The sequence below is a fragment of the Rhineura floridana genome, chromosome 1 (assembly GCF_030035675.1).
Source record: "Rhineura floridana isolate rRhiFlo1 chromosome 1, rRhiFlo1.hap2, whole genome shotgun sequence".
NCBI classification, from domain to species: Eukaryota; Metazoa; Chordata; class Lepidosauria; order Squamata; family Rhineuridae; genus Rhineura; species Rhineura floridana.
The window spans coordinates 30,955,549-30,977,718 of NC_084480.1; the positions used below are offsets into that span (position 1 = coordinate 30,955,549).

The 22,170-nt window shown below is 40.8% G+C and overlaps 1 non-coding gene across 1 annotated transcript; it reads right to left on the bottom strand.

The window, feature by feature from the left end:
* Positions 1-355: 355 nt before the first annotated feature.
* Positions 356-474, bottom strand: LOC133376008 (5S ribosomal RNA). The gene has a single exon (XR_009760390.1). It is a non-coding gene; the product is annotated as a 5S ribosomal RNA (ribosomal RNA).
* Between the last annotated feature and the right edge of the window lie 21,696 nt (positions 475-22,170).

Consider the following 22,170-nt stretch of genomic DNA (forward strand, 5'->3'; position numbering starts at 1 on the left):
CTTCCTGCAAAATCTGCACCTTTCCCCATTAGAGACACCTCAGTCACCTGAATGTGAATTCTGATTGGTCACAGGCCCCTTGTGATCTCCCTGCCACTATGTGGACAGAAACTTGTACTGATATGCCTCTAATGACTCAATACTTGAATTAATAAACACTTAATTTCTTTTCTGTCCAGAACGTCTTTTGTGTTAGAACTAATGCTGTCAGGAAGTCTTTTTCCTATCATTGTTGTTGTTATATGCCTTCAAGTCAATTCCGACTTATGGCAATCCTATGAATCTTTTTTGGATATATTCATAGGGTTTTCATGGTAAGAGGTATTCAGAGGTAGTTTACCATTGCCTTCCTCTAAGCCTATGGCACCTGGTATTCCCAGGCGGTCTCCCATCCAAGTACTAACCAGGCCTGACCCTGCTTAGCTTCCGAGATCAGAAAAGATAGGGCATATTCAGGGTAATATGGCCATAGGCCTTCCTATCATTGGGCATCCCTCAATTCCAAGTTTCTTTAGGCTTCTCTCCAGGAGACTGCTCCACATCATGGTTTTCAAGCTTGCTTTAACTCCATAGATGCCTGAAGCAGCAAGACTTCTTCAGCACAGCTTGACCCATTAACTCCTGTCCTATCTCCCTGTTTCTTTGCTTTGTTTGTTATTTTGCTCTTCAGGATTAGTCAGGATCCTTGCAGCAAGCACAAGTGTTATCCCAAAAGGAAAGATTTTTCTATTTTGTATTGAGAGGATTCCAAGGAACCCAGGATGGAATTGGACTTTAGCTTAAGGGTGCCTTTTGAAAGCTTGTCCACCTTCGGTCACCCCATCATACAGAGAGCGTGCTGGGTACTATTTTAGGAGGTGAAGGCAGCTTTTGGAACTGCTACCATCACCCTGGACCAAGCTGTGACTGTGGTTCTAAAGGTCATGGTGAGACCCAGGAAAGCACTTCTTTTTGCCTTCGCTTCCTCAAGATTATAATTATTAGTATCTCACTTTTCATTTCCATCAGTATCTCTCTTTTGCATTTTGTCATTTGCATTTGAGCTTTCACCTTAGTGCATTTAGGCCTCCACTGCATTCTGCACAATTCCTTTAGCGGCCACTCATGTTCCATATGAGGAAATCTCCATCTATCATTATATTAGGAAATGCTAACTCTTATGGTCCAAGCAACATGGGTTTGAGTTAGGGTTGCCAGGTCCATGGCCTGAGACTGATCCTGTATCTTTAGGAGAAGAGAAAGTCAACCAAGTGCAGGTGTTCTTGAAACTCTGTAATGGGGAAAACCACAAGGTGGAATTCTCCCTTCCCCTTGCACAATTTTTAAAGATACAGAAGACCTCTTGGTTGCCAGGCCAGGCCTCCAAGAGGTCTTCTGTATCTTTAAAAGTTGTGCAGGGGAAGGGAGAATTCCACCTTGTGGTTTTTCCCATTACAGAGTTGCAAGAACACCTGCACTGGGCTGACTTTCTCTTCCCCTAAAGATACAGGATCAGTCTCAGGCCCTGAGCCTGGCAACCCTAGTAGCTTATGTAACTTATAACAATAAACCATCTTGCTATTTTATATTTCCATAGCAGTGCTTCAAGATTAGCATTTTTTTTTCTAATTTCCCCCAAATAAACAAGACAAAATTATATTTAGTAGGATAATTATGTCAGGGCTTCTTGATGGGCCACTCTTGGCATGTATTCAGCTTTCATTGATCAGGCTTCTGAAACATGTAATGCTGGTACATGAGATCTGCTAGGACAGATTCTGATACCATCAGTATTTATCCTACTACAAATCACTTTCCCATTTTGTATGGTTCTACTAACTACTTATTTCTAAAAAACAAAACAAAACCAGATACAATGGCATTTGTCAAATGATTTCTGCAAAAAATAAAAATAAATTTTCAGTAGTTTGACTTTTCTTTCCTATTCTGTCTGCAACCAAAGAAAAAAGAACTGAGCAGGATGTGGAATATTAGTTGGATGGCTTTAAAAGAGGATTAGACAAATTCTTGGAGGAGAAAGCTTTAATGGTTACTAGCCATGATAGCTATGCTCTGTCTCTACAGCCGGAGACAATATGCTTCTGAATATCAATTGCTGGAAACTGCAGGAGGGGAGTGTGCTCTTGCGTTCAGGTTCTTCTTGCGGGCTTCCCACAGGCATCTGGCTGGCCACTGTGAGAACAGAATGCTGGACTAGATGGGCCACTGGCCTGATCCAGCAGGCTCTTCTTATGTTCTTATGAGTTACAAGAATCACAGACTCCCAGCAAATATGCATACCAAGGTTCTGTGCATGAAAGCCAGCCTTATCTTTAATTTAATTTCAAAGGAATGTACACATGGAGTTTCTTATTCCACTGACAGTATTGTTATATGTGACTGTATAACAACATTTGTGTCGTGTAATATTTAAAAGTGTATTATCATTTAGATTCAAATACTTGGATAAAAGTGAAAAATGGATGGGAAAGTCTTGCATGTAAGTCCTGCATACTGTTTGCACGTGTGAGAGTTCCCGTGCTTGTTAGAAGTTGCTGAGATGGGATATACGCGTTCCAGCTGCATGGAGCCTAATTTATGATTGGGAATAGTTGAAGCTCAGTGGCAGAGCATCTGCTTTGCATGCAGGAAGTCCCAGGTTCAATCCCCAGCCTCTCCAGGTAGGCCTGAGAATGTCCCTTTCTGAAACGCTGGAGAGCTGCTCCCATTCAATGCAGACAGTACTGAGCTAAATGGACCAATGGTCTGACTCAATATAAGGCAGCTTCCTATGTTTCTATGGTTCTTCAAAAAAGAAAGTGAGGAGGAAGAAATCATAGCTCACTGGTAGCACACACCTTTGGCATGCAGATGGTTCCAGGTTCAATCCTTGGCATCTCATTTAAAAGCATAACGTGAAAGACCTCTCTGTCGGAGATCTCCCAGAACCACTGCAAATCAGAGAAGAAAATAACTGGGCCAGACAGACCAACAGTCTGGTCTGGTACAAGGCAGCTTCCTATGTTCCAGTTATGGATTTACATAGCAAATGTTCAAAGTGCTTCACATTATATTATGTTGACTACTCTTATAACAGCCCTGCAGAGCAGGCTGCTGTGACCCCTATACTGCAGATGAGAGTTGAGGCAGAGAATAGCAGCTTTTCTAAGACTGCTAAAGTAAGTTCATGTTCCAGGTGAGATTTAAACAGGGGAGTACTGAGATGTGATATTCTGACATGAACTGACACCTCCCACATTAAACCCTGGATCATAACTTGTAGATTTTGCACTTTGAATCATGGTAGGTTGTGTTTTGTTTTGAAAACTTATATGGTTATGATGTGCTCTGGGGCAGCCATTTAAGAAATGTTCTCTTGTTTTACAGGTGATGGATGTTCCTAGCAGCTACAAAGCTGGGCTGCTGATGCAACCACCGCTCACATGTTCAAATTGGGGATGCAAATGGCCCTGGGAATGATGGGACATGATGGGTCCTTGGAGGCAGTCATCTCCTCCCGCCCCCCTACTATGTCCAGAGGAGGAATGACATGTCATCACATTAGAGTTACCAGGTCTCCAGTTTTCAGCTGGGGTCTCCAGTTTTTTGGGGGCCCCTCTGGCTCTCCGGCTAGCACCCCTTAATCTCCGGACTCTCAGCTTCAATTAAAAAAAAGTTTCTAGGTGGTCTGGTTACCGAGATATACACCAAAATGTCAGCCACCCCCCGCTACTGTTTAGTCTATTTAACTGATACAACGCTGAAGTTGGTTCCTAGTTCCCAGTTCCTTATTTGCTTGAAAGTTCAAAACACTAAAAAAGAAGAGTTGACAGCTACAGCAACTTCAAATCAAACTTAACATGTCTCTGAACCCCAAAATATATGTTGGGGTACCCTGTATGATATATCACTGTGACCGGGGACTCTCCCCATCAAGAATAAATACATTTATGCAATCAAAATCATCAGGCTTCTGATATTATCATAAATACATAATGATGTCATAAAATCATAAAAAATAAGTAACTGGGGGTGCCCACCCCAAACTCTGCTCTGGGACAGGACAAATCATATACCCCAGGAAAGGGGAGGGTGTCCTCTACGAGATGCCACTGTGTCCCACCTGGCCCAGAGCTTGTGCTGGGCACAGGGCATGGAGGAAGACATCTATGCAGACAGAAAGGGTAGAGGTGCAGGGCACGGAGGAGGGCATCTATGAAAAATCAAAGCAGACCAAAATATGCAGGAAAAAGTAAGTAACTGGGGGTGCCCACCCCAAAATCTGCTCTGGGCCAGGACAAATCATATACCCCAGGAAAGGGGAGGGTGTCCTCTATGAGATGCCAATGCATCCCGTCCAGCCCAGAGCTTCTGCTGGGCACCGGGCATGCACGGGTACATCAATGCAAAATCAAAATGGACAAAAACACATAGAAAAAAATAAGTAACTGGGGGTACCCACCCCAAAATCTGCTCTGGGCCAGGACAAATCATACACCCCATGAAAGGGGAGGGTGTCCTCTATGAGATGCCACTGCGTCCCACCTGGCCAAGAGCTTCTGCTGGGCGCAGGGGAAGGATGAGGTCATCTATGCAGACAGAAAGGGTAGAGAATCTTCTTCTTACTCTTATTCATTTCTCAGACCTCTTTCTGAAGTGAAGGGTCAAATCTGTAAAGAAGTTTGGAGCAGCCACATTAAAAGATAAGGGCAGGGCATCCCAGGCAGGGGGTTGCCAACCCTGCTTGGATATGGATGTCTTTGCAGAGGATCCCTAGTCAAGCTTTACCAACAGCACAATCCAAACTATATCTACACAGAAGTAAGTCCTATCGAGTTTTATGGGGGCTTAGTCCCTTAGTACGTGTGTTTAGAATTGCAGCCTTCAGGGGCATCCATCTTTACTCCCAAATGCTCCCATCTAACATCTCCACAACACTAGGTTCCTTTCTTCCTACAGTGACCTTCTGGTGACTGGCCTGGCCTGAAGGCACTTAAACCCCTCTTGCCGAAAGCAAGTAGGCTAGATGAAATGTTCCCTACCCAGGCTCCATCTTTTAGCTAAAATGTCTAGCTTAATTTCCAGTCAGATTTTTTTTAATTGTACGCTCCAAGCAACTGTGATTGATGCTTAATGTATCATGCTTAATGACATCACTCGGGCCCGCCCTGTGACATCACTTGGGCCAACCCCATGACATCACTCAGGCCCGCCCCATGACATAACTTGGGCCCACCCCTAAAATCTAAGGTTTTGGGATGCTTCTGACCTGGCAACCCTACATCACATCTTGTTGATCCTGGGACATTTCCTGAGGTTTTCTAGCCACTTGGAGTGGCTATTGTATTACCTGTTAAAAAAAAATGATTTTTTTTAAAAGGCAGCTCTCCAACTACCGCGTAACAGTATTTTATTAAGAATTTTGTGCAGTTTTTTTAAATTGCACACTAATGTGCAAACAGGCCAAAAGAACTTAATCCTAAACAGATGCAAAAGTGACACAAACCAGTATTAGATAGAACTGTCTGTCCCTATGCCTTGCTCACGGTTTTAACCAATGTGCTCCGCTCAGTTCATTGTGACTGGAATATTGTTTGTTAAATTGTTTTCAGGTAATGGCTTTTTTAAAATCATTTGTTCAACTCATAACAGCTGCTGGTGCTGGCTGTATTTATTTATCTTAAATGTTAGCTGTGTGATGACTCTCTGGAACGACTCTCACACTCTTCACTGGTTTTATACTTTTATCATTAGTCAGAGATATCCTGTGGAGGTGGAGGGGAAAATGGGGGGGGGAACAATTCTCAGCTGAGAGGTTCCAACAAGCAAAGAAAGAAAGAAAGAAAGAAAGAAAGAAAGAAAGAAAGAAAGAAAGAAAGAAAGAAAGGGTGCACATTTGGGGATGGGGCTTCTTGTTACTACGACCAAATCGGTTATACAAGAATTCTATCCAAAATGGATTAAAGTCAAAGGGAATGGTTCCATTTACTTTGCAGAAAATTGGACCAGGCCTGCAGTTTTTCTTCATAGTGACCTGAGGTAAATCCCATCAAAAACAGAGAGAGAGAGAGAGAGAGAGAGAGAGAGAGAGAGAGAGAGAGAGAGAGAAGAATATTGTTAATTGGCAGAAGAACGGGACACACAAGAGATTTTTGCAGGCTTGTTTTTCATTAAGAGGGAAAAGTTGCAGTTTGCTATAAACGAACCGTGTGCCCATTTCCTCTTTCTTGGCAAATCTTCTTTCTCCTTCCAGTATGGATGGATGGATGGATGCCGCACGTTGAACAATTTGTCTTGGCTGTTATCCTTTTATATGTATAAAAAGTGGTGTGTATGTTTTCATTTTTTAAAAAAAATGCTCTTACCCAAGAAATGCCCTTAAAGCATATGTGGAATAGCACCACCCAAGTTGCTGGACCATACAGCTTTTGCAATTGCACCTACCGTGTTTTTGAACAGAGTAGAAATACAAGGTCATTGGGTGGGCACCAGTGGATGGAAAACAGCTTGCACTGTGAGGCCTATTTCATCTTATTTATTTGCTACATGATTATTTATCCCACATGCCCATTGTACTTCAGTTTAATTACTGTTAGCCATTTTCTTCCTTTTTAAATGAGTTCATTTAAATTTACATTCTCCATTCACTGATTACTTAATTCCATATATTCATTTAAACGTCTCAGTCACATTTATAAATATTTACTATATGCACTGATAGGAGGCTAGATGAATTATCTTCTTTCTGAGTCTTTCAAAAGAAACTTATACTAAATTATCCCACCCCCCTGAATCTGTAGTCTGAAAACTGGATGAGGCCATGGATAGGGTACTGTGTGTGTGAACCCGGCTAGATCAGACCATCTAGTTCAGCACCCTGTTTTCCACAATGGCCAATGAGATTCCTATAGCAGGGATGGGAAACCTCAGGCTTGGGGGCTGATGTGGCCCCCAGAACTCTTTATTATGTCCTTGGTATACCCTCTCTCCCCAGGTCACACCCCTCACTTGCTCTGCACCCTCGTTCTTTGTCTTGCTGGAATGTGTCTTTTTGTTGTTGGGAGTAAAGCACCAACGCATGTTGCAAGTGACCTGTTCCAGGGGAGGGGGTAGACAGAAAGGGAATCTGTTCTTTCTTTTGCTGATTTCTCCTCAAAAGTGTTTGTTGTTTTTGCAAGCTTTGCTCCTCCCCTTCCTCCCTTCTCTTGTATCTGTTCTCAGTTAGTAATGGCTTCCTGAGTAGAAGCTGCATGGCTGCTTCAGTATGCATGACTTTATCTCTTTATTGTAATAAAGCTTATTTTATTTATTCTTTCAGCTACCAGTAACAAACCAGTTATTTCTGCAGTCCACTACAATATGAATGAATTCAATCCACTACAATACATATCAAAAGGCAAACATTTTCCCTTGAGATTTATGTAATTATTTTGAAAAATCTTTTTTTTTAATAATTTTTATTCAAATTTTTCCAAAAACAAACAAAACAAAGTCAAAAAGACATAACAATACATCAACAAAAAAATGAAAATAAAATAGTTGACTTCCGATTTGTCGCAGATCAGCTATAAGTATATAATATACATCAAACCTGTCCCTTAATGTATACATACAGAGTCCCTTTTCTCCATAGGCTGTCTTAATTAATCGTCAAATCCCAGTATCATCATTTTATTTTGATCTTTCAACAAAAAGTCTAAGAGAGGTTTCCATTCCTTAAGAAATGTATCTGTCGATTTTTCTCTAAGTAAACATGTCAATTTATCCATTTCTACTAAGTCCATTAATTTCAATAACCATTCTTCCATTGTTGGTGTTGATTCCATTTTCCACTTTTGTGCATATAATAATCTTGCTGCCGTAATCATATATAATATTATTCTTCCATATTTCTTTTCTATTTGTTTATCCATAAAACCCAATAAAAAAAATTCTGGTTTTGACTGAATATTTATCTTTAGAATTTTTTGCATCTTCCTACCTATCTGTGCCCAAAATAATTTCGCCTTTTTACATGACCACCACATATGATAAAAAGATCCTTCTTGTTGTTTACATTTCCAACAAACATTAGAGACATTACTATACATTTTTGACAGCTTTTCTGGAGTCATGTACCAACGGTACATCATTTTATAAAAATTTTCTTTAAGATTATAACATAATGTAAATTTCAAGCCTTTTTTCCACATATTTTCCCATTGATCCATTTGTATGTTATGACCAAAATTTTTTGCCCACTTTACCATGCACTCTTTTACTTGTTCTTCCTCCATATCCATTTTCAATAAAAGTTTATACATTTTTGCAATTATGTTTTCATCATTTGTACACAAACCTATTTCAAAATCAGATTTATTTATTTCAAACCCATACATTTTCTTGTCCATTTTATATCTTTCTAACAATTGTAAATATGCAAACCAATGAAAACTATATCCTTCCTTTATCAATTGTTCTCTCTCTTTCATTATGTATTCTCCATGTACATTTTCTAATAGTTCTTGATAAGTTAACCATTTCTCTTTTCCAGACATTTCTCTTCTATAAAACGCTTCTTGACTTGAGACACATAATGGTATTTTCGAATAAAACCTTGGTTTGTATCTATTCCATATTTTCAACAGAGGACGTCTTATAAAATGATTATTAAAGTCTACATTTACTTTTACTTTGTCATACCATAGATATCCATGCCATCCCCACTTCAGATTGTGGCCCTCCAAATCCAATAGTCTTTTATTCCTCAATAAGATCCATTCCTTTATCCAGACTAAACAGCAGGCAGCAAAATAAAGTCTCAAATTTGGTAATCCCAGTCCTCCTCTTTCTTTAGCGTCTTGAAGTAATTTAAATTTAACTCTTGGTTTTTTTCCTTGCCATACAAATTTAGAAATATCTTTTTGCCATTGTTTAAAAGGTAAATCAGAGGATATTACAGGTATTGTTTGAAACAAAAACATCATTCTCGGTAATACATTCATTTTTATCACAGATATTCTACCCATTAATGACAGTTGTAGTTTATCCCATCTTAGCAAGTCTTTCTTAATCTCTGTCCATAATTTTTCGTAATTATTGTGAAACAACTTTGAGTTTTTATTTGTCATAATGATGCCTAGATATTTCAACTTTTTTTCTATTGTAAAATCTGTCTTGTCCATTAACTCTTTCTGTTCCCTTAAAGTTAAATTTTTCACCAACATCTTTGTTTTTTGATTGTTGATCTTAAATCCTGCTAAAGGTCCAAATTCTTTTAATTTGTCCATCAGTATATGAATTCCTTCCAAAGGGTTTTCTAGTACAATTATCAAATCATCAGCAAATGCTCTCAATTTATATTCTTCTTTTTTTATTTTTAATCCCGAAATCCTTTTATCTTGCCTTATATCTCTAAGCAACACTTCTAAAACCAGAATAAATAAAAGGGGAGATAATGGACATCCCTGTCTTGTACCCTTTTGTATTTCACATGAGTCCGTTAAGTCTCCATTAACAATTATCTGGGCCTTCTGTGATGTATAAATCGATCTAATCCATTTTATAAAGTTGTCTCCAAAGTCCATTTGCTCCAAAACCTGGAACATAAATTTCCAATTCAAATTATCAAATGCTTTTTCAGCATCTAAAAAAATCAGAGCTGCTTGTTTATCATTTCGTTGTTCTAAATATTCCAACACATTCAAAACATTCCTGACGTTGTCACGTAATTGTCTTTTAGGTAAAAACCCTGATTGATCTTCCTGAATAAATTGTTGCAATATTATTTTCAATCTTTCAGCCAAAATCATTGTAAAAATTTTATAGTCATTATTCAGTAGAGATATTGGCCGATAATTTTTTGTTTTAGTTAAATCTTGGTCCTCTTTAGGTATTAATGTTATATTAGCATTTTTCCAACTATCCGGTATCTTTCCCTCTTGCAAAATAGAATTCATTGTAGACTGTAAAGGTAGCAGGAGTTCTTCCTCCAAACATTTATAATACATTGCAGATAGCCCATCTGGTCCTGGTGCCTTTCCTAATTTAATTTTATTTATAGCTTCAGATATCTCTCTTGACGTAATAGGGCCATTAATAACTTGTCTCTGAAAATCTGTAATTTTAGGCAAATTCTGTTTAAATAAATACTCTTCTATTTTTTCAGATGGAATTTCTTGACACTTATACAATGTTGAGTAATATTGATGAAAAATCTTTTTGATTTTTACATTGTCTGTCAGCGTCTCATCTCCTTCTTGTATCTTTAAAATAATATTTTTTTGACGTTCTTTTCTTAATTTATATGCTAACCATTTCCCAGGTTTATTTGCAAATTCAAAAGTCCTTTGTTTGGCAAAATTTAATTTCCTTTCAATTTCTCTAACTGTCAACATTGATACTTGCTTCTGTAACATTTTAATTTGATTTACAATAGAAACTTTAGCTGGATTCTTTTTCAATTCTTCCTCTTTTTGTTTTATTTCTTCCAAAATTAATTGCATTTTCTGTTGTTTCTTTTTTTTTAATTCAGAATTACATTTAATAAAGTATCCCCTCATAAATGCCTTACTTGTATCCCAAACAATATTTTCACTTGTTCCTTTATGTAAATTATATTCAAAGAACTCCTTTAATTTCTTCTTACATTCTTGTACTACTTTATCATTCTGTAATAAAGATTCATTTAGTCTCCATCTAAATCCAAGATTTTTTTTTTTTAAAGTTAATATCACAGGATTATGGTCCGAAAAAGTTTTTGGTAATATATCCATTTTAAAAATATCCTTCGCTAAAATTTTTGACATCCAAATCATATCAATCCTCGAAAATGTTTTATGTCTTTCTGAAAAATAAGTAAATTCCTTTGCATTATCATTTATATATCTCCAGGTATCCACCAATTCTAGATGTTCCATGAGTTCAAAACAAATCTTCGGTAATTTACCTTGTGTCTCTTTGATATTTTTTTCAGAAAGCCTATCAATTTTTGGTGAGATTACCCCATTCCAGTCACCCATGACACACCAATGCTCATATGAAAACTCTGACAATTTTTCCATAAGTCCTGTATAAAACCTTGTTTTATCTTCATTGGGGGCATAAATACCCACTATCAAAATGTTTGTACCTTGTAAAGTAATTTCAACCCCCACAAATCTACCACTATCGTCCAATAATACCAATTTAGGAAGCAATTGTGGGTTAATATAGAGAACAACTCCATTTTTTTTTTTTGGTCCAGCTGAAATAAATTCTTCACCCAAATTTTTACAAATCAAATATTTAGAATCTTTCTTCTGAATATGAGTTTCTTGTAGACAAATTATATCCAATTTTAATTTTTTCAAATAATGGAACACTTTCTTTCTCTTCTGCGCCGTGTTGGCTCCATTTATATTCCAAGTTAGGTATTTGTAATCCATCGTTAAGCGTGTATTTTAAAATTTGCCTGATGCTCCTTTTGATCCATCATCTTCCTTCCCCTCCTCTGCGTATCCTTGTTGACTTTGTTTCCCAGGAACTGTATCCATATCTTTGAGTTTATCTTCTTCCATATCTTTTGAAGCTTTTCTCAAGAAGTCCCTTGCTTTTTGAACAGTATTCAATCTATATTTCTGTTGTCTGAATGTAAAAATCACTCCTTCTGGAACGTCCCACCTAAATTGAATTTTGCATTGCTTAAGTTTTTCTGTAAGGAAAGCATATTCTTTTCTCTTACGTAAAAGTCTAATAGGAATTTCCTTCATCACCAGTATTTCCTTACCATCAATTTTAAAGGTATATTTAAAGTGTTGCTGTAAAACCATATCTCTGGTCGTTTTCTTTACGAAGTGAACAAGCACATCTCTTGGAATTTTTTTCATTGTTGCATATCTGGAGTTAATTCTATAAACTTTGTCTATTTCAAATTCCATCCTATCTTCATTCAAGTCCAGAAATTTTACTAAAGCATTAACAATTTTGTCTCTAATGTCTTCACCTGTTTCCTCAGGGATTGCACGGAATCTCAAACAATGCTCTTTATTTCTCATTTCAGTCATAGCTAAATAGTCCAAATTTTTTTCTAGTTCCAGATTTAGTATATCTGTTCTATTCTCCAAGGTTTGTACCTTTTCTTTAGTATTTTTTGCATCCTCCTTTATTTGCCCAATTGTCCCTTTAATCTCATCCACTTGTGTTTTAATATAGTCTTTTATATCTGTCAATTCAGTTTTCATTTCCTGTTTAATTTCCTGTTTTATAGCATTAATCCCTTCCATTATTTTTTGAAACATTTCTGGGGGTATATCCTCTTCCTGTGTATCAATAGAACCTCTTCGCCCCTGGGCCTTAGTTGTTTTTTTAGTTGTCATTTTCAAAAAGAGGCCTTTAATTTCTAAAATTAATCACTGTTTCAGAACCTAAGGGCAGTCTATTTCTTCTTTTTTTCCCTCCACCAAAAAGAAGAGTTAATATTCCAGGCCTGTAATTGGAATCCAGCCAGCACAACACAGTCCTTATCTGCATCCAAGAATGCAAAACAATTCTGGTTGCCAAGACTAAACAATTAGTAGCATATACGAGCAGCGGATTCATCCAACAAGAAATAGTCCAAAGAGAAAAATAGTCCAAAATATAATAATTACCTCTCATCCGTTTTTAAACTTTAAAAGTCCAAATTCAAGCCAGCTTTTTGTCGTAGAAAAGTAAATAAGTTGTTTATATTTTCTTTCTTCCTTAATTATATTTAAAAGAGAAAAAGTATGACTCACCCAGGTTTCTCAATTGCTGATTCATAAACAAATCCCTTTTATTGCAGTAATTTAAGCCAAATGATAAGGTTTAGGCAGAAGTGGGCTCGCTGGTTAAGAACGTTTTTTTTTTTAAGAAAAGAAAAAACGCTTCGCTTCATTCCAGTCCAGCTTGCGTGAAAATCCTGACTCCGTCTTCAGCCGATCGGCTTGCCTTCTTATCTCAGGAATTTCCTGATCAATTCCAGCCGCCGACAGCTCAACGAAGTCTTGTGGAAGATCTGATCGGTTCTCCTGTACCTTGGAGAACATTTAAGCCAGTCCAAGATTCCTCTTGGCTGACTTTTAACCTGAAAAAAGCTTCCTCTGAGGCAGAGCTCCCTCAGAGACAACCACCAGCCAGCACCACTTCCCGGAAGTCAATTATTTTGAAAAATCTTAAATAACATCAAACAAACCCTACAAAAGAATGGAAGGTTACAATCAGGGGTATAGTTTTTGTACATTAAAAAGTGTTTTTATGATGTTTTAAAGTGTTTTTAGTGCTTTTGTTTGCCGCCCTGTGCTCCTACTGGGAGAAAGGGCGGGATATAAATTAAATAAATAAATAAAAATAGTTATCCGGGGTCTTGGGGGTCTTAGACCCCTTACTTTTTTGAGAGCAGGGTCTCCTGCATCCTATGAGCCAAATAGCATGAAAGGGGAGGGTGTTAGCCACTAACACACCACTGAGAAGAGTCTTCTAACATGTTTCCTTGTCTTTTCCTGCTTATTGAAGCCAATCAGAGTGAAAGGAGATGAGGCAGCCACTGAGAAGACTTTTCTCAGTAGCTAACACTCCCCTGTCATGCTTATTGGCTCCTAGGGATGTCTGTTGTTGTGGGAGAAAGCACTAACTAGAATCTCATTGTCAACCCACCAGCAAAAAATAAAATAAAATAAAAAATAGAGGGAGGGGGTATGGCTGTGACTAAAATGAAGGGACCCTGCACTTCTGAATTTGCCACTGCACTCCTGGCTACAATAAGGGAAACAGGGCATTACAACAAATCATACCAGATGCATGACACCAATCCCAATTAAACACTCTACCCTGAACCCCAGAAATTCAGAGAGTGCATGTAAGTACAAGTATTATTAAACTTCATACATCAAAGCATAGTTAAAGATATAACCTTTGTGTTCTGTTTCAGGAGAGGATCAGACCTTGTCCCAAAGTTGAGGAAAGGCAAGTGAAATATCTGGCATATGTCTGTGCATCTTGATGTAGTTCATAAAAAGGTTTAGCTGGAGTGTGTCTTTGCTCTGTGTTAGTGCCTTTTGCTTGCCTGAATGGAGAGATATGGAGGGGCAGGGATGTAGAAGCCTCTGACATTTGCATGCCTGAAATGTAGCAAAATACAGCTACTCCGCCCACTTTTGCATCTGATCCCATCTACCACTGGCATGTGGCCCAAGAAAGGTTGCCTATTAACGAATGTGGCGCCCTTGTGCTGAAAACAGGTTCCCGAGCCCTGGTCTGTGGGAAGCATGGGCTACCTATGGCTAAATCGAAGGTCTTATCTCCACATTTTCTCTGGTCAGACCAGAGGCAGGGACCAGTGGTGGCTAGTGCTCCTTGAGACTGGTAGGTTGGAAGGCAGGGGGAACAACAGTAGGTGGAGCCAGAGCCAATGACAGAAAGAGCCAACTCATTCTAGTTTTGTTCCTTGCTGAATTCTGCAGGGGCAACACTGAGACTACAGGGGAGGAAGCTGGCAGGCAGGGCCACCCCCCCTCCCAGACTGGTTGTGAGTAAGAAGGTGTGCAGGTGAGGGCAGAGCATTACATTTGCTGTAATGGAGCAGCCTCCACTGCCAGGGATGCTCATGTTCAAATTCCCACTCAGCCATGAAGCTTGCTAAGTGACCTTGGATCTGTTTCTTCAAAGGGCACTAAAGTTGCAGTCCTGTACACACTTGTCTGGGAGTAAGTCCCACTGAATTCAAAGGGGCTTACTTCTGAATAGACATTTATAGGATTGTATTGTCCACATGTTGTCTGATATATGTTGCTTACTTGAGTGCAAGGTTTTCACAAGCCATGAATGATAGTCAATTAGGAGCTTAATAAACCTTTTTTAAAAAACAATTGTCTGACTGGGACTGGAAAATTGAGGATGGAAAAAGGCTTTGTCAAGTACTTAGCAGGCTGCAGCGCATGGCTTGCTGGCTACATTTGATTTGCAGGGTCACCAAGTATGCAGGCATGGACTACACACAGAAAACCTGTGAATATGTATGGTTTTTACTTAAGTGTTTTGTGTGTGTGGTGACAAGCATCTGCATTACTAATAAATTCAGTTCTTTTGAATTCTGTTATAAACCAGAGATTGACCACAGAACAGGCAACATCCAAAATGCTTTCCTCTTAGTGTAAAATTATGTGTGTTTCTTGGTATGTGCAGCAAGGCTTCCTAGTTTCATTGCAGCTAGCCACAAATGTGATTTATAAGAAATCAAATTTACTGAAATATTTCTATGGAAATAGTGATAAATGCTCTTTTTCTAGTATCTTATCTAACAAACAGTATAAAAGTACATTCTCCCGTTAGATCTTCAAGTCCCAAGAAAAGGTTTTACAAGTTACTTTTTGATGTTTGGACTGCCTAAGAATATGAATGTTTTCTGGCAGAGATGGACGTCACGTTCGCCATTTACAAATTACAGTAATCATCGGGGAAATGTTATTTAGGACAACAAGTCTGATCCATGATATCTTTTTTTCTTCTTCACTGTACAGCACAAAGAATTTTAAAATGGGTGGAGAATGAACAAAATAAGAAGTAAAAGCCAAATAACAGTGGAGGCTGTTCAGGTCAACACAGCTAAGGGCTTCTCCAGATGACCTGTTTATTGAGCATCCATCCTGATCTGCTTACACAAAGCTTAATCAAGGGTTATTCTATTGCCACATCCACACCCTACATTTATTCCACCATCATTCCACTTTGAACAGACATGGCTTCCCCCAAAGAATCCTGAGAAGTGTAGTTTGTGAAGGGTGCTGAAAATTGTTAGGAGACCAATATTGCCCTCATAGAGCTACAATTACCAAAGTTCTCTGGGAAGAGGGACTGACTGTTAAGCCACTGGGGAAACTGTAGTTCTGTGAGAATAGGAGTCTCCTAACAACGCTCAGCACCCTTCACAAGCTTCACAGGATTGTTTGGGGGAAACCGTGACTGCTTAAAGTGAAACAATAGTGGAATAAACATACGGGTGTGAATGTGGCATGTGTCCAGTTTTTATTGAGCATTCATCCTGATTTGTTTGCTGGGCAGTTATACAACAATGAACATTCATCCTGCAAATCTGAAGCCAGGCTTTCAATGTATCTGCCCCTTTTCTGTGTAACAGCATTCCTGTCGAGATGCAACACATACTGACTACCTGCACTTTATGAAAACAATTGAAGATGTTTGTGCTCCAACAAGTTTTTCCAGCTGGATGAATAAGTTTCTGCCATGGGCGTCCAGTCTGTTCATTTTTCAATTCCATTTGCTGTTATTTTCTGTGTTGTTTTTACTGTTTTTTAAAGCTATTTTTATTGTATTTTGTACATCATCTTGAGATGTATGTGTGGAAGGTGATAAACAAAATTTATCCTCATTTGCTTGTGGAATGTTTACTCATCTTCCAATTAACTATCAACCATTCCTTCTACACTTTTCAATACATTTTCCTATCATTTTCCAAACTGCAAAAAGTCAGTGTTTCTTTTTTTTAAAAAAGTGGATTTTTTTGTACTAGGGCAACAAATCATTTTAATCCACTTTAACTGGGCGAACCGAAAGTTTGCACTTTATGTGCTTGAATCCCTCCTGCAAAACACTGACAGTTTGGAGACACTCTAAAATTGTATTAACTTGATAGGAAACAGCTTGGCCAGGCTACTGGAGAGAAAGATTCGGTCCTGAGGAAGACATTTTAATGTGCTTCTCTTCTATCCCATATTTATCTGCAGCCATCACCATTCATACTTAGAACCCACTTCTATTTTCTTAGTAGGGATGTTGGAGAATTCCAATGAAAACAGAAGCAGAAATTGCTGTTGCTCACTTATTTGTGTCATGTCCAGAATGGGAATTGATCCATCAAATAAGATTCAAATTTGCTGCTGCCATTCTGTCATCAAACAATAAGTAATAGGTTATGCCCCCCTCCCATCTGCATTGTGTTTCCTTTGCAATAAAATGAATGGGGTGGAATAACATAATGACAATAAAACTGACATAATTTACATAGTTCTCTGTTGTGGCCCCTAAGTTGTGGAACTGCCTCCCCCACCAAGGTGTGTCTGGCAACCTCTCTGCACAACTTTAGGCAAATGCTGAAGAAGCACCTCTTTACCCTGGCCTTTGACACCTGAGACGCATATTTTCAGGATGCACCCTATTTTGAGATTCTGGTTGATTTTAATTGTTTTTAACACTGTATTTTAAGGTTATTGTAAAAGTACCCTGAGACCTCTGGGTGAAGGGCAGGCAACATATGCTAATAATAATAATAATAATAATAATAATTTGGAGGAAAAGGAATTGCAGCAGAATGGAAATGGTGCTGCATGCAAGGAATACAGGGTGAACAGCAAAACAATCTTACATGCCTACTACTTAGCCCCAATTAACAGAGTAGGAAAACCCAATAATCATGTATGTATGAGAAAGTAGTCAGTATATTTATGTAGTTCACAGATATAGAACAGAGAGCATTTGCAAATGGAGGCTGCTTCTAGATGGAAGTTTATTGTGGGACTAAGACTGCACATGCATACAACTTTTTCGCAGCATTCATACGACATCATTGTTGTCAAAATGCCACACTGTATTCCTCCCCCACTGCTTTAATCTGAATTTACCCTTAGAATGGAAAATCCAATAAATTTTAGAAAATGAGAAATTGAAAGAACCAAAAATTGACAAATCTGTCCATCCCTATAACCAATGCGCATAGTGGTTGCATCGCCTAACATCCATGTTTTGGGACAGTGCGTGGAGGAACTCTACATACATATTAATGTATGTGCTTAGAACTCAATGTGAGGGGAGACCCTAATTGGCTGGGAAGAAAGAAATGAGGGATATTTCTCTCCTACTCCCACTCCTTACAGCGGCCTCAGCCAGAAGATGCTGGGAGAGGTGGCAACATTTTGGAGGACTGTTGGAAGGCAGAGCTGGGGTCCCAATCCCGGGGAGCTGGATCCCGGAGAGTTGGGAGAAGAGTATTCGGATGGATGGCAGAGGGAAGGGGGAGGAACTTCCCCCCTTTGGAGCAAAGACGAAACAGAGGAACTGCCAGTGATAAGGTCGCTTAGCGACGGGGAGCCTGAGCCCTCCCTGGACATTCTCACGCCTCCCCCTCATTCAGGCTCAGAGCAAGAGGGGGAAGAGGGAGGGCTGCTCACAGCCGAAAAGCGGGGAGGCAGTTTACCATCAGCCCCTCCCCTATCCCCCATCCTGGAATCGGAAACTTCAGAAGAGGGGGGGTGATGCTTCCCCCCTCACCGCGCACACGCAGACAGCTGAAAAGACAGGAGAGAAGGGGGGGAAGGCAGGCAGTACCTGAGGGGCAGTTAAGGAGGAGCGAAAGATTGCGCGCCCGTTTGGCCCCTTCTTAAAGAACAGGCGGGAAGAAGTCCCTTGCTCTGTCAACTTTCTCCCAATGCCGCAGGACCTGTATCCCTGTATTGATTCATGAGAAAACACAGTCTTTGTTTGGACATTACCCTAATAAAACACGAATTAACTACAACCGCTGGTCTGGTTCCTGAGTCACATCCTGGGCCTGACAGCTTGACAGAGCCACCTAAATCACCCTCAACGCTCTTTTCACTTGACTGGGACAAGATGTCAAAGGGAGCAGCGGGGGGGACGAACCCCACTTCTGAGACGGAAGAAGTGAAACTCTTGAGGACTAAGGTAGCTGATTTGCAGACGGATGTTCAAGCCCTGCTAGCAGCAGTCAAGGCGCTGAAGACGGATAATCAAACCTTGAAGGCCACGATAGACCAGATGCAAACAGCCCCTCCAGCTGCCGTAGTAAAGGTTCCCATTGGATTGCCCCCCAAATATGCGGGACAAAGTGATCAGTTGGCAACTTTCGTGGCTCAATGTGAGTTATATCTGGATGTCAGGCACACGGAATTTCCAGACGATGGGGCTAAAGTGGCCTTCGTGATTAGCCTCCTGGAGGAAGAAGCTGCAAAATGGGTGACTCCGTATCTCGTGAGAAAGGATACTGTCTTAGGAAGGTACAGAGGATTTATACAGGAGATGACCGAGATGTTCCAAGACCCGCAAAGAGCTGAAACAGTAGCGCGGCAACTAGGCGCTCTGAAGCAAGCTAAAGGGACTGTTTCCGAGTACACTAACGCTTTTAAAATTCTGTCCCAGGAAACTGGTTACAATGACGCCGCCCTGATGTTTATGTACCGGAGTGGATTAAATGCTGAAATCCTGGATGAGTTGGCCAGGACCTCCCCCCCCGCTGACCTACCAGGGCTCATCCGGCTATGCCTACAGATAGATCACCGGATGGAAGGAAGGCGCCTGGAAAGGAAGCAGGAGGTCCCGAGATACTCAGCCTTGGCATCCCGCAGCAAGACCCTTCCCTCTGCAGGGATGGCAGGTAATGCAACTGAGGGACAGGGAGGGGCTAGGCCAAGATTGTCAGAAGAAGAAAAGGAAAGACGACGTCGAGAACGTTTATGCTTTTATTGTTCAAAGCCGGGCCACGTGGCCAGAGACTGTGGACTGAAAGGGGGGAAAGCCGAGCCGTCGGGAAACTAGAACACCCAGTCCATGTGCAGGCCGGTGGACTGGGGGCAGCGTTGTATAAAGGCCCCCCAACGATCCAACCTCCCTCAAAGGGGGTGTTGGTCTTGCCTATTCGGATTACAACTTCCAGAGGAGTGGTGTTTAATTCCACTGCCTTAATTGACAGTGGAGCCTCCACAAATTTTATTGATGCAAAGTTAGTCAAGCGTCATGGAATTTCCCAGTGGAAACTGGACGCTCCCCTAGCTGTGGAGACTATCGATGGGAGACCCCTGAAGTCAGGAGGGGTGACACAAGCCATGGAGGAAGTGAAACTTCAAATCCCTGGGCACGAAGAGTTCATTTCGCTATACGTGTCAGATCTCTCGAACTTTGAGGTGATTCTGGGAATGCCTTGGCTAGCAAAGCATGAACCCAAAATAAGTTGGAAGGAGGCGGTGGTGTGGTTCACCTCACAGTATTGCCAGGAGAACTGTCAACCTGAAGGAATCAAGAACACCTTAGCGGGGGCAGTGCAAGAGATCGAGCAAGTGACCCTGCCGCCAAAGTATGAAGAATTCAAAGATGTGTTTGATGAAAAAGAGGCAGAGACTTTACCCCCCCACCGCCCTTACGACTGTGCGATTGATCTAGTGCCAGGAGCCAGCATCCCATCAGGGAGAATCTACTCTCTCACAGAGAATGAGAGGGAGGCCCTGAAGGAATTCCTGGATAAAAACCTGAGGCGAGGATTCATACGCCCCTCACAATCCCCTGCTGGAGCGCCACTATTGTTTGTGAAAAAGAAGGGGGGGGAACTCAGACCCTGTAATGACTATCGCGCATTGAACCAGATCACCATCCCCAACAGCTACCCGCTGCCCCTGATCTCAGAGTTGCTGGACCGACTGCGCTCTGCAAAAATCTTCACGAAGTTGGATTTGAGAGGAGCATACAATCTGATCAGAATGAAGGAGGGAGATGAATGGAAAACAGGATTCTTGACCGCTTACGGACAGTATGAATACCTGGTCATGGCGTTCGGGCTTTGTGGAAGTCCAGGAATTTTTCAAAAATTCATGAACGACGTGTTTAGAGACTTGTTGGACACGTATGTAATCTGTTACTTAGATGATATCCTGGTGTTCTCAAAGAACCAGGAAGACCACGACCAGCATGTGAAGACGGTGTTGAAGAGACTGAGAGAAAATCACCTGTATGCTAAATTAGAGAAATGTGGATTTGACCTCAAGTCTCTAGATTTCCTTGGATATCAAATCTCAGCGGAAGGCGTGGAGATGGACCCAGGGAAAGTAAGCTGCATATTGGACTGGGGCCAACCTGTCACCAAAAAGGATGTACAACGGTTTTGGGGGTTTGCCAATTATTACAGAAAGTTCATTCCAGGGTTTTCCAAATTAACAGCTCCTCTGACTGACTGTTTAAGGGGGAAGAAGAAGTTTCAATGGACAGAGAACGCCACCGAGGCCTTTGAGGAGCTGAAGAGAAGGTTTGCTACTGAGCCCATTCTGCGCTTTGCTGATCCGAACCGCCCTTTCGTAGTGGAAGCAGATGCTTCAGATTTTGCCATCGGGGGGGTCCTGCTACAATTAGACCAAGAAGGGAAGGAGCTGCACCCCTGTGCGTACTTCTCTCGGAAGTTAAAGCCTGCAGAGAAGAACTACACAGTTTGGGAGAAGGAGCTGCTGGCCATCAAGGACTCTTTTGAAAACTGGAGACAATACCTAGAGGGGGCCTCTCATCGAATTGAAGTGCGCTCCGACCACAAGAATCTTGAAAGCCTCCAAACAGCCAGAAAGCTGAACCAGAGACAGATAAGATGGTCCCAGTTCTTCACTAGGTTTAACTTCCAGATTACTTACCATGCCCAAGCCAAAAACCAGAGAGCGGATGCCTTATCCAGACAGCCACAATACAAAGAAAGTGAATCCGAGGACCAGCCTCAGTACGTAATCCCGCCAGAGAAATTAACGTTGGGAGTATGCCAGCCTTCATGGGAAGAGGAACTCAAAAAGGCACAACAAGAAGATGCAGACATGCTAAAATATCAGCAGGAGACGGGACAAGGTCAAGACTCAGAAGTAACCTTTCACTGGAGAAATGGACTGTTATGGTTCAAAACCGCCAGATATGTGCCAGAAGGGGAATTAAGGCTCAGAATCCTATGCCAGTGTCATGATTCCATCACAGCGGGACACTTTGGGATTTACAAGACCATTCAGAACGTGGCCAAGGACTTCTGGTGGCCTAAAATGCGTCGGGATATTGAGAGTTATGTAAAGTCCTGCTCTGTCTGTCTGCGGACAAAAACACAAACAGGGACACCAGCAGGACTGTTACAACCGTTGCCTGTCCCACACGAACCCTGGAAGGACCTCTCCATGGATTTTATAACTGATCTACCCAAGTCCCAAGGAATGACAGCCATCTTAGTAGTGGTGGATCTACTTACCAAAATGGCACACTTTCTTCCTTGTGCAGGGGCCTTAGAGGCTAAAGAAACGGCCAAGTTGTTCATAAAAGAAGTCTACCGGCTGCATGGATTGCCAAACAGCGTAGTCTCAGACCGAGGAACTCAGTTCACAGCCAAATTTTGGAGAGCAATGTGGAAACAGTTGCAGACGGAATTAAAACTCTCCTCCGCCCATCACCCCCAGACAG